Source organism: Orycteropus afer, unplaced genomic scaffold (genome assembly GCF_000298275.1).
Source record: "Orycteropus afer afer isolate SDZICR_OR568_19922 unplaced genomic scaffold, OryAfe1.0 scaffold00039, whole genome shotgun sequence".
Lineage (NCBI taxonomy): Eukaryota > Metazoa > Chordata > Mammalia > Tubulidentata > Orycteropodidae > Orycteropus > Orycteropus afer.
This window is the reverse complement of record NW_006921626.1, coordinates 14184525-14194773: the sequence shown is the minus strand read 5'-3', so window position 1 is coordinate 14194773 and position 10249 is coordinate 14184525. Positions and strand designations below refer to the sequence as shown.

General features: G+C 40.7%; 1 pseudogene; it reads left to right on the top strand.

Annotated features, from left to right (window-relative positions):
* Window positions 1-420: 420 nt before the first annotated feature.
* On the top strand, window positions 421-6954 carry LOC103193740 (annotated as a pseudogene).
* Window positions 6955-10249: the final 3295 nt, after the last annotated feature.

The window sequence follows — 10249 nt, the reverse complement described above, 5'->3', positions numbered from 1 at the left end:
TGGGGTTCTTTCCTTGGGTCCATAGATATTTATTATGGTTATATCTTCATGTTCAATTGATCCTTTAATCATTATATAATGTCTTTCCTTGTCTCGTATGGTGGTTTTTGTCTTAAAGTCAATTTGATCAGAAATTAATATGGGTAATCTACTTCTGTAGTGATACTGCCTTGGAAACCCAAGGAGGGGTTGCTATCAGTCAGGTCCAACTTGACGGCACGTAACAACAACTTACACCAAGTTCAGGTGTGACTTTCTGGGGATCCTTCAAAACATGAAACCATGTGGCAAAAACAAATGTTTAATGAGAGAACGAAAGGAAAAGAAAAGTTCCTGGGAGGGGTCAGAGATTCTGGGTGCAGATATTCTGGATCCATGGCTCACAGATACAAGGACAAATCATAGACTGACAATTATAAGATGAGATTTGGAAAAAGTACTGGCACCAAGATCACCCCAAAGATGGAGACAGAGGGGGTAAAACTAGTGAGGAGTAAGGAAGACACTCACCCAACAAGTATCCCATTTTCAAGGGAAGAAAGGGGGAAATTTAAATTCATAAAGAGAGTGATGAGGAAACTCAGAGGGGAAATTAAAAGGAAAGCCACTAAATGGCACCAAAGTCAAAGGAAAGAATTAAAGGGGAAGAAAGACCTACCCAGGGCTGTCCAGAGCTCCTTGGGATCTTCCCTGACCCCAAGCTAACCTGTCCAGCTTAGGTGGAAACACTCCATTTAAAGGGAACCCCAGGGTGATCAGATGCAGGCCAAAGAGTTTCAAACCACCTCATGGTTCAGACCCAGGACATCATACTTTCTTGAGACTGAAAAAGGAGGAAAGAGGAAAGAAAGAGTGTTGCAGTTATCTGTCTTTGGAAACTACCTCACAGCCTCATAGTCCAATGTCCCACTGTGAGGCTGAAAAAAGACCTGGCAGCCTCATAGTTCAGACCAGGGACACTGTCCTTCTGTGAGGCCAGAAAAAAGAGAGAGAGAGAGTCCCTTCTGTGAGGCCAGAAAAGAGAGGGAGAGAGGGAAAAGAAAGAATGGGAAGAGGAGAGTGAAAAGGAGACAAGGAAAGAAATAAGAAATAAGATTGAGAGAAAGAAAGTTTTGATGTGTGGAGATTTAATATGAAGGGTTCAAGATTAGAGTTCTACTCACCGGACAGGAGGGGCACAGGAGAAATCCAGTCCTGGCAGCTGCTTGTCTGTCCAATGGGGTTTCACAGACCTCCTCTAGAACCACAACACTTAAGAGTCCCTTCATGGTTACCACATTGTTACCAAGGTCCCTGTGACTCTGAGTGGTGTCCTTGCCTTCCACTGACAAACAACTGAACAGGAGAGGCAAAATGTCCACAGGAAGCAAAGTTTATTAAAGAGAAAAGAGTAGGGAGGGGCTTGTGAGGGAGAGACAGAGAAGGGTTCATGAGGGAGAGATGGAGAGGGGCTTCCACCTGTGCTAGCCTCCAGTATCTCACCAAACAAAGCATTTCCTAGGGTTTATAAAAGGTTGATAAAGGACTTTAGGTGTGTGTGGGCAGGGAAAGTCATTGTCTTTACTCATAAAATAGAAGAGGATTTTTGAGGAAAAGGTGGGGTTATGAAAATCAGGTATGTACGCAGGAAGTAGCCAAGATTAATTCCCTCACAAAGGCTGTCAGAACAAAGATGTAAACTCTCATTCAGGCTGCTGAGATGTTGCCATGACTTATTCTGGGATGCTAGACATGCCTGATGTCTCTGGACCCCAGTCCGAGTCCTGGCTAGGGATTCCTGTTCTTGACTGCCTCTGGTGGAACATCACTTTGTCAGTCAAGTTGAATTTTACTGCACATGCTCTGCACCTGGTGAGGTACTTGAAGGACAACTCAGGAGGTTCATCAGCATTTTACAATGGTCAAATTTGTGAGGCTTTTGAAATGTAACTTATTTTGCCAAAGGGCCTGGTTTGTTAATCACCATTAATTTCGTCACCAGCAGCAAAAATACTGAATCAGAGCCTGCTTGATTCAGACAGACCTACCTGTCTCATCAACCCCAAATAAATTAACCTGTTTTCATTTTCTTCTTTTTCTCCCATCTTTTGCATATATGCATAATTTAGTTTAATTACAGCATAGAAATAGAGATTAGTGAGGCTTCAGGTTACAAATAACAAGTCAGGAGTGAAGCCAGGCCTTAGGAAGGACAGGACTGGAACCAGGGCTGAGAACATTGTTGACACTCTCTCCCTCTCCTATCTGTGCATGTCCTGTGAGTCCACCACCCCTTCTTTTCTTTGTGGACTGGCTTTTCTGCTTCCCCTATCCACGTGACAGAAAACATAGCCAGGGAAAGGGACAAATTGTGTCTTATGGTGTAGCTGTGTGAAAGTGACTAAATCCACCCTTCTGGATCTCATTTCCAAATCCCTATGGAAGTTACTCATTGATTTTGGTTCCCATCCCTGAACCAATCAACTGTGGCAAGGAGTGGGGAAGAAAATCTTAGGTTGGGGTTATCATTGAGCTAATCCAGGATGGCCTGCACATCACTGCTGTGCCTAGATGAGACAGAATTTTAGGACCCACAATGTTTGGTTGATTCTTGCTGTGGCACTCAGTTACAGGATCCTCTGCTATAGCTGGAGCACAGGTATTTAGGACAGAATATATAGACTGAGGGAGGCTAGGAAACAAGTGAGGCAGCTTGGTGGATTTGGAGCTGCTGAGGGAGCCAGGAAGTGATGGGAGCAGTTTGTAACAACTAAGAGAGACAAACTTGTCTGACAGTTTGTCATACTGTGGTGGTTGCTAAGACAGACTCAGAAGAAGGAAGATGCCATCTACTTCTCAAAGAATTGGCCAGTGAAAACCTTATGAATAGCAGTGAAACACTGTCTGATATATTACTGGAAAACTTTATGAATAGCCCTGAAACATTGTCCAATATAGTGCCGGAAATTGAGCCCCTCAGTTCAGAAGGCACTCAAAATACAATCGGGGAAGAGCTGCCTCTTCAGAGTAGAGCCAACCTTAATGGTGTGGATGTAGTAAAGCTTTTGGGACCTCCATTTGTTGATGTGGCATGAGTCAAAATGAGAAGAAACAGCAGCAAATATCCATTAATAATTGGAACATGGAATGTATGAAGTATGAATCTAGGAAAATTGGAAGTTGTCAAAAATTAAATGGAACACATAAAGATCGATCCTAGGCATTAGTAAGCTGAAATGAACTGTTTTTGGCCATCTTGAATCAGTCAGTCTTATGATCTACTATGCCAGGAATGACAAATTGAAGAGGAATGGCATGGTATTCATTATCACAAAGAATGTATCAGGATCTCTCCTGAAGTACAATGCTGTCAGTGATAGGATAATATTCATACAACTACAAGGAAGGCCAGTTAATACTACTATTATTCAAATTTATGCACCAACCACCAAAGCCAAAGGTGAGGAAATTGAAGATTTTTACCAACTTTTACAGACTGTAATTGACTGAACATACAATCAAGATGTGCTGATTATCACTGGTGCCTGGAAGGCAAATGTTGGAAATAAAGAAGAATCACTGGTAGTTGGAAAATATGGCCTTGGTGATAGAAATGATGCTGGAGATTGCATAATAGAATCTTACAAGACCACCAACTTATTCATTGCAAATACCTTTTTTCAACAACACAAATGGCAACTATACATGTGGACTTCACCAGATGGAGTACACAGGAATCAATTTGACTACATCTGTGACAAGAGATGATGGAAAAGCTCAATATCTTCAGCCAAAACAAGACTAGGAGCTGATTGTGGAACAGATCAATTGGTCCTGTGCAAGTTGAAGTTGAAGACAATTAAAACAAGTCCACAAGAGCCAAAATATAACCTTGATTATATCCATCCTGAATTTGGAGACCATCTAAAGAACAGATTTGATGCATTGAACACCAATGACCAAAAATCAGAAGAATTGTGGGATGACATCAAGAACATCATCTACGGAAAAAGCAGAAGGTTATTAAAAAGACAGGAAAGGAAGAAAAGACCAAAATGGATGTCAGAAAAGACTCTGAAACTTGCCCTTGAATGCAGAGTAGCTAAAGCAAATGGAAGAAATGACAAGATAAAAGAGTTAAACAGAAGATTTCAAAGAGCAGCTTGAGAAGACAAAGTCAATTATTATAATGAAATGTGCAAAGACCTGGAGTTGGAACACCAAAAGGGAAGAGCATGTTCAGCATTTCTCAGGCTGAAAGAATTGAAGAGGAAATTTAAGCCTCAAGTTGCCATATTGAAAGATTCTATGGGCAATATATTGAATTATGCAGAAAACCTCAAAAGAAGATGGAAGGAACACACAAAGTCACTGTACCAAAAAGAATTGGTTGATGTTCATCCATTTCAGGAGGTGGCATATGATCAAGAACCAATAATATTGAAGGAAGAAGTTGAAGCTTCACTGAAGGAATTGGTGAGAAACAAGGCTCCAGGAATTGATGGAATACCCATTGAAATGTTTCAACAAACATCTGCTACACTGGAGGCACTCACTTGGCTGTGCCAAGAGATTTGGAAGACAGCTATCTGGCCAACTGACTAGAAGAGATCCATATCTGTATCCATTCCAAAGTAAGGTGATCCCACAGAATGTGAAAATTATCTAACAATATCATTAATATCAAATGCAACTAAAATCTTACTGAATATAATTCAAAATCGATTGCAGCAGTATATTGACAAGGAACTTCCAGATATGCAAGCTGGATTCAGAAGAGGACACGAAATGAGCAATATCATTGCTGATGTCAGTGGATCTTGGCTCAAAGCAAAGAATACCAGAAAGATGTTTACTTGTGTTTTATTGACTATGCAAAAGCATTGGATTGTGTGGATCATAACAAATTATGGATAACATGAGGAATGGGAATTCCAGAACACTTAATTGTGCTCATGAGAAACCTGTACATAAACCGGGAGGCTGTCATTCAAAAAGAACAAGGGGATACAACATGGTTTAGAATCAGGAAGAGAGTGCGTCATTATATCCTTTCACCAAATTTATTCAATCTGTATGCTGAGCAAATAATCTGAGAAACTGGACTATATGAAGAAGAATGTGACATCAGGACTGGAGGAAGAATCAATAACAACCTGCAACTTGCAGATGACACAACTTTGCTTGTTGAAAGTGAGGATGACTTGAAGTGCTTACTGATGAAGATTGAAGACTACAGTCTGCAGTATGGATTACACCTCAATATAAAGAAAACAAAAACCCTCACAACTGGACCAATAAGTAGCATTACAATAAATGGAGAAAAGATTGAAGTTGTCAAAGACTTCATATTACTTGGATCCACAATCAACACCAATGGAAGCAGCAGTCAAGACATCAGATTGGGCAAATCTGCTGCAAAAGACCTCTTTAAAATGCTGAAGAGCAAAGATATTTTCTTGAAAACTAAGGTGAGGCTAACCCAAGCCATGGTATTTTCAATCACCTCATATACCCTCCTTGGGTTTCTGAGACAGTATCACCATGGAAGTAGATTGCCCAATCTTGCTTCTGATAAGTAGCTGGTGGGTTTGAACCACTAGCCTTCTGGTTAGCAGTCAAATGCCTCAGGCACTACACCACCAGAGCTCCCCATACGAGAGCTGGACAATGATTAAGGAAGACTAAAGAAGAGTTGATGCTTTTGAGTTGTGGTGTTGGTGAAGAATACTAAAAGTACTATGGACTGCTAAAAGAACTAACAAAGAACTAACAAATCATTTCAGCTGAAGAAGTGCAGCTGAAATGCTCCTTGGAAGTGTGAATGGCCGGACTTTGTCTCACCTACTTTGGTCATGTTGTCAGAAGGGACCATTCCTTGGAGAAGGATATCAGCAAAAAAGGGGAAGGCCCTCAACAAGGTGCATTGACACAGCAGCTGCAACGATAGGCTCAGGTATAGCAAGGATCATGAAGGTGGCACAGGACTGGACAGTGTTCTGTTCTGTTGTATATAGGGTTGCTATGAGTCAGAGATGACTCAATGGCACCTAACAACACAGATTGTAACAATTCCTGAAATTAATAATTTCAGTAAGCAGCATGTTTAATTTCTGGCAGAAATGTGCATTCTTATTGATAAAAATGACAATAAAATTGTGCCTGGAACCAAAAAGAATTGTCACCTGAATAAAAACATTGAGGAAGGACTATTGCATTGAATCTTAAATGCTTTCTTACTCAACACATAAAATAAGCTACTGCTTCAGCAGAAATCATTTACTGAAGTTATCTTTCCAGATTGGTTTACTAGTATTTTAAGTCATCCAGTAAGTGATCCAGGAGCATTTGAAGAAAATGATACAGAAAGGACAACATCAAACAAACCAACAAACCAAATCAGTTGCCATCAAGTTGATTCTGACTCATGGTGACTCCAGTCGGTCAGAGTAGAACTGTGCTCCATAGGGTCTTCAAGGCTGTGACCTTTTGGAAGGAGATCACCACGCCTTTCTTCTGTGGTACCTCTGGGTGGGTTTAACCCACCAATCTTTCAGTCATTTGTACCAACCAGGGACTCCACAGGGCAGCACAGAGGCTTTTGAAAGCTGCAGTGTGAATTTCCATGGAACAGGTCCCCCAGAAAACGTTAATTATGTAACACAAATTTACCACAAGGCTTGATCTGATGATATTTTGAGTAAACATGAATTTGATTATATTCTATTTGTGAGGAAGAATGTAACTCTGGATCTAAATCCCAATAAGATTAAGAGCTATTGTTATGTTTCAAAAAAAAAAAAAAAAGAAACAAACAAATAGAAGAACTTCTGAGAAAAGCTCCCTATGGTGAAATTAAGATAACTTCATAATTTAAAATGACACAGAGACTATCCTCTTTAAATAGTGGAATAACATTATATGAATCAATTTGATGAACATTAGAAAATATGTAGAATGGAAAAGTATGGCTGATTGATTTAAAAAGTACTGAAAAACTTCTCTGAATTAAACTTAAAATGATTAAAAAAAAAAAATTAAATTCCAGGCTTGACATCCTTTAAGTTTTTAATGGTGGCACTACCTTAACCATCCTCACCTCCAGGATTTGTACTAGTTTTTATTTTAATTTCCTTGGGGGTAGGGTGGGAAGGGAACAGTTTTAGAGTCCTACTTGGCCTTTAGATTTCCTCACTCCACAAACTAAAGACCCAATGAGAAGGGTTATTCCAACTGTCAAATCACACTCTTAGGGACTAGGGCAGTGACCATTGTTATGGATTTAATTGTATCTCCTTAAAATATGTGTTGGAATCCTAACCTCTATACCTATGGATGTAATCTAATCTAATTACCATTCATAATGCAATGTAATGTAATGTAATCAATCAATTGAGGTCATCAGAGTAGGGTGGATCCTGAACCTAATAACTTCTGAGTTAAAGAGCAGCATAGACACAGAGACATACAGACACAGGGGAAGACAGATGCCATGTGAAGCTCATCAAACCAAGAACCAAGGAATGCCCAGGACCACCCACAAAGAATGTATCAACATGGCCGAAACTCTGATTTGGACTTTTAGGTAACTAGAAATCTAAGGCAGAAGGGAAGGAGCCTCAGACTGTAGTGTGTTGTTGTTGTTGTTATTAGGTACTGTCAAGTCAGCTCTGACTCAGTGACACTATGTACAATAGAACGAAACACTGTCTAGTCCTGTGCCATCCTCACAATCCTTGCTATGCTGAGCCCACAGGTGCAGCCACTGTCTCAATCTATCCCACTGTGTCAGTCTATTACACTGAGGGTCTTCCCCTTTTTTGCTGATTCTGGTCCCTTCTGACAACGTGACCAAAGTAGGTGAGATGAAGTCTAGCCATTCTCACTTCCAAGGAGCATTCCAGCTGCTCTTCTTCTAGAACAGAATTGCTCATTCTTCTGGCAGTCCATGGTGTTTTCAGTTCTTCACCAACAACGCAATTCAAAAGCATCAACTCTTCTTCAGTCTTCCTTATTCATTGTCTAGCTCTGAAGTGTAGCTCTGTAGTGTAGCTCTGAAGAAACTTGGCCTGGCAGATGAAAAGCTGTATTAATTATACTTTGATTATTTATTTGCTGAAGGGATTCACAGTACTCAAATGGTTTATACTCACAGAAAAGTTTTTTACTGGCAAAGGATACAGCACAGTAATGGCAGGAGAAGTTTATGCAATGAAGGGGTCTGGAGATCTCAGGCACTTTGTTCTTCCACTACTGGATTGCATAGATGTGCTTTGTCTTGGATCTGGAACCATCAACAGCATACATACCAGGAAGCCCAAAATCTACTTATTGTGGAGATCTTTTACAGTAAGCTGATCAGGTGTATATATTCCAGCTCCATGACTTGCCTTAATCATTGAAACTCCCTAAGTTCCATCAAAGAAACAATTATTAAGCAATGCTGACAAGCTGGTACATTCTGCCCCCAAACAACTGACTGACAGTAACTGAGCATCATTTAAGATTCACCATAGTGTTGACCAAGGATTACCATCATGTTCCAGGTAGCTCTGTAGATAAAGCATGCCACCAAGCCATGCTTGAGGTTAACCTAGACCACGCAGGAACCCCAAAGCATAAATGCCCATAATAAGAAAAGCCCAGCTCTCGCAGCTCTGACATGCTCAGCTATTGGCTAGGAACAGCCTGGAGAGAGCATGGTATCTGCATAAATGCTGTGGAAGATCCTAGGATGTAGTAGTTGGAGTCTGTCAGCCAACTACACTTCTCACAGCAAAAGATCTGAGTGGTGTACCTTCATGGCTACAATAACCCACTTCAGGAAAACTTTTTTTAAAAGCTCCTGCTTGGTGGCTGTTGTTGATATCTCTTGCACTGTCTCTTGCCCTGTCTCTTACACACCTCATCTTAAACTCTCCAGCTATCCTTAATGACTTAAAGTTCCTGGAATAAAATCCATATTCTTTCTCATCTCTGGCCTTTGGCATATGACCCTTTGACAATAATACTAATTTCTTCTTCCATTTCCTCTCCCTAACTTGTACTCATCCTTCAGGTCTCAGTTTAGAGGCCACTTCCCTACAAAATCTTTCTTGTCCCATCCACCACTCTATGCTCTGATGGTATCCTGTTCTCAGCCTTATTATAGCACTCATCACAGTCTTCTAATTACCTATAGAATTTGTGAATTTCATTAGACAGTAAGCTCTGTAAGGAAAGATACTATGTTACTATGTGCCTGCCTGTCGTGGATTGAATAGTATCCCTACCCCAAATTCAAAGACTGGGCAATCTACTTCTGTAAAGATTTACAGCCCTGGAAACCCAAAGGGAGTCACTAAGTCAGAATCGACTCGATGTCAGTGAGTTTGGTTTGGTTTTGGTTTTCCCAAATTCATGTTCACCTTCAAAATGTGGCCTTATTTGGAAAAAGGGTCTTTGCAGATGTAACTAGTTAAGATGAGATCATACTGATTTAGGATAGGCCCTAAATCCAATAACTGGTGAAGAAGAGGACAGGACACACGGAGGAAGCAGACAGGGGAATGTCATGTGAAGATAGAGCAGAGATTGGAGCAAGGCCAAGGAACACCAGGGATTGTGGTCAATAATCAGAAGCTAGCAGAGAAGCATGGAACAGACTCGCTCTCAGAATCTCCAGAATGAACTAAGCTGGTTGACAGCTTGGTTTTGGAATTATGGCCTCCTAAAGTGTGAAAGAATAAATTTTTCTTGTTCTAAACTACTCAGTTGTGTGGTATTTGTTATGGCAAACCTTGAAAAATAATACACTGTCACATAATAAAAACAAACAAACAAAAAAACATGATCATCAAATTGATTCATAGCAACCTTATAGGACAGAGTAGAACTGCCTTATAAAGTTTCCAAGGCTGTAAATCTTTACAGAAGCAGACTGCCACATCTTTCTTCCATGGAGCAATTAGTGGGTTTGAACTGCTGACCTTTCAGTCAGCAGACAAGTGCTTAACCACTGCACTACCATTGTCTCTTACACTGCCACATGTTGTTATATGCTGTCAAGTTGTCTTCAACTCATAGCGACCCCTCCTTGGGTTTCTGAGGCCATATCTCTACCAAAGTAGATTGCCCAATCTTCCTTCTGAGGAGGTGGCTTGTGGGTTTGGACCACCAACCTTCTGGTTACCAGTCAAGTGCCTTAGGCACTATGCTACCAGAGCTCCTACACTGCCATGTGTTGCTCTTGTTGTTATGTGCCATCAAGTCAGACCCAACTCACAGCGAC